This window comes from Dipodomys merriami, unplaced genomic scaffold (genome assembly GCF_024711535.1).
Source record: "Dipodomys merriami isolate MVZ:Mamm:240054 unplaced genomic scaffold, mDipMer1.0.p SCAF_83, whole genome shotgun sequence".
In the NCBI taxonomy this organism is placed as follows: domain Eukaryota; kingdom Metazoa; phylum Chordata; class Mammalia; order Rodentia; family Heteromyidae; genus Dipodomys; species Dipodomys merriami.
Window position 1 is genome coordinate 265,001 of NW_027206435.1, and position 2,500 is coordinate 267,500.

Below are 2,500 nucleotides of genomic sequence, written 5' to 3' on the forward strand. Positions count from 1 at the left end.
TACGGTACTTGTTGGCTATCGGTCTCGTGCCCGTATTTAGCCTTAGATGGAGTTTACCACCCGCTTTGGGCTGCATTCCCATGCAACCCAACTCCGGGAAGACCCGGGCCCGGCGCGCCAGGGGCCGCTACCGGCCTCACACCGTCCACGGGCTGGGCCTCGATCAGAAGGACTTGGGCCCCCCACGAGCGGCGCCGGGGAGTAGGTCTTCCGTATGCCACATTTCCCACGCCGTGCCGCGTGGCGGGGATTCGGCGCTGGGCTCTTCCCTGTTCACTCGCCGTTACTGAGGGAATCCTGGTTAGTTTCTTTTCCTCTGTTGACTAATATGCTTAAATTCAGCGGGTCGCCACGTCTGATCTGAGGTCGCATTTCAGAGGAAAGGAAGACAGCAGAGGGCGTTCTCTCGTCACACAAGGGAGGCGGCGGCGGCGGAAGCAAAGGGGGAAAGCCATGTCCCCGTGGCACGGGGAGGCCCCGCGGCCCGACGACTGTCTGGGGGGGGACGGCGAGGGTGGGACACGAGCCGGCGCGAGAGGGGACGTACGCGGGCAGGACCCGGGGCCGGCACGGCAACCCGGGCGGCGCGCGGGGAACACTCCCCCATGGACGACGCGCGCGTCTGGCGGACGGCACGACCGCGGCGTCCCGCGGGACCGTCCGCCTCGGCGTGCGAGTCCGCGGGGCACGGGAGCCGCGACGCGCTCGCTCGCGGCCAGCGGACACGGCAATGGGGCCGCCCTGACCCAACTCGAGCGCCCGGCGGGAAAACGTCATCCCCTGGTTCAGGCACCGTGGAACACAGTGGGGGGCTGGGACAGACAAGACCCGGCCGCGGGATACCAACCCCACCAGGATGACCGCTCGCTCGCTCGCTCTAAAAGCCAGACGGGACTGCGAAGCGACGACCGCCAAAGTCTGAACTTAGGGGGACGGAGGACCCCGGAAAGGGGGCCCTGCAAAGGGACACCCCCAGCCGCGCCACCCTGCGGGGCAAGGCAACCCCCGGGGGACGACTGACCGTCAGGCGACGCTCAGACAGGCGTAGCCCCGGGAGGAACCCGGGGCCGCAAGTGCGTTCGAAGTGTCCATGATCAATGTGTCCTGCAATTCACATTAATTCTCACAGCTAGCTGCGTTCTTCATCGGCGTACGAGCCGAGTGATCCACCGCTAAGAGTTGTACGAATTGGGGCGTGGCCCGACTCGGGGCACACGCGGCTGGCACGGCGTTGTTCTCCCGGTCCCACACCCCCAGACCCGAGAGGGGAGAGGAGGGCGCGGGCGGGTCGCCTCGGGCTGGCCAGCAGAGACAGAACGAGAACGAGACACGGAGGGGGTCGGACAGACGAGACACGGGGACGGGGACGCCCGGAGCAATGGCCACGCCAGCGCGGGGGGCGCGGCGGGCGGACGCTCGGACGCCCCCGACCCCACAGGCGACCCGGGGATGCCCACCCCCGAAGCCCGGGCTACCGGAGAAGCGGCCCGCCCGCGAGCGGGCGCAGGCCGCCCCGACCCGGGACGGGGGTAGAGTCTGGGACAGACCGGGGACCGGCCTCCCCACGGGCCCACCGCCCTAACCCCTTGGACCGACGGGCGACCCCCGATGGGTCTTTAAACCTCCGCGCCGGAACGCGATACCAGGTACCTGGACACGAGGGGGCAGACGAGCGGGGTAGGGGGCGTGGCGGCGCTCGGGAGGCGGCCGCCGGACACCCTCCCCACCCCCCCAAGCCGCACCACCGCCAGCCCCACCCGCCGCCGCCCCCCCAACCACACGGGGGTGGGGGGGACCTGAGCCACGGGACGTGGCAAGCCCGGTAGCGGGGGCCACCCCGCCAGAGGCGGGGTAAGGTGCCACCGCGGGGAGCCGCCCACAGACCAGGGCGGAGGGGAAGGCGAAGGCAGACCGAGAGGGGGAGAGGACGGCGGCCGCACACGGGAGAGGCCGAGCCCTCCCCCGACGGACGCGTGAGGCGACCAGTGCGGGAAAGCCAGCAGGGAAGGGGACCGCCACGAGGGCACACAGGCGAGGTGAGGCAGGGCCCCGAGGCGCAGTGCCCCGCGGTGGCGCAGAACGGGAGAGGAGCGCGGGGACGCGGGCAGCGAGCGCAGAGACAGAGGAGGCGGCGGGCCGTCGGGGAAAAGTGGACGTGGTGGCGGCGGCCCCCGCGGCTAGGGAATGCGAAGCACCACGCGGGCCCGGACGCAGGAGAGGTCGGCGTAGCGGGGGCAGGGGAAAGCGGGTGATCTGGACAAGTACGTCCGCGGAGGCTGCGGGGGGCAACACCGCGGCGGGGAGGGCGCGCGGGCCCGCGCGGCAGCAAGCGGGAGAGAGGGCGTACAACCATCCGCTCCCAGCCACCCGGGCCCGGAACCCAGACCCACCGTGGCCGCCCCCGCAAGCCGGCGGGCGACACGACCCACCCGCAACATGCCTTAACCAGGGCACCGGCTCGCTCACCCGGCAGCATGGGCGCCGAGGAGACAGCACGGCA

The 2,500-nt window shown here is 71.2% G+C and overlaps 1 non-coding gene across 1 annotated transcript; it reads right to left on the reverse strand.

Moving 5' to 3' along the window:
* Positions 1-1,028: 1,028 nt before the first annotated feature.
* On the reverse strand, positions 1,029-1,181 carry LOC138819940 (5.8S ribosomal RNA). The gene has a single exon (XR_011369700.1). It is a non-coding gene; the product is annotated as a 5.8S ribosomal RNA (ribosomal RNA).
* Between the last annotated feature and the right edge of the window lie 1,319 nt (positions 1,182-2,500).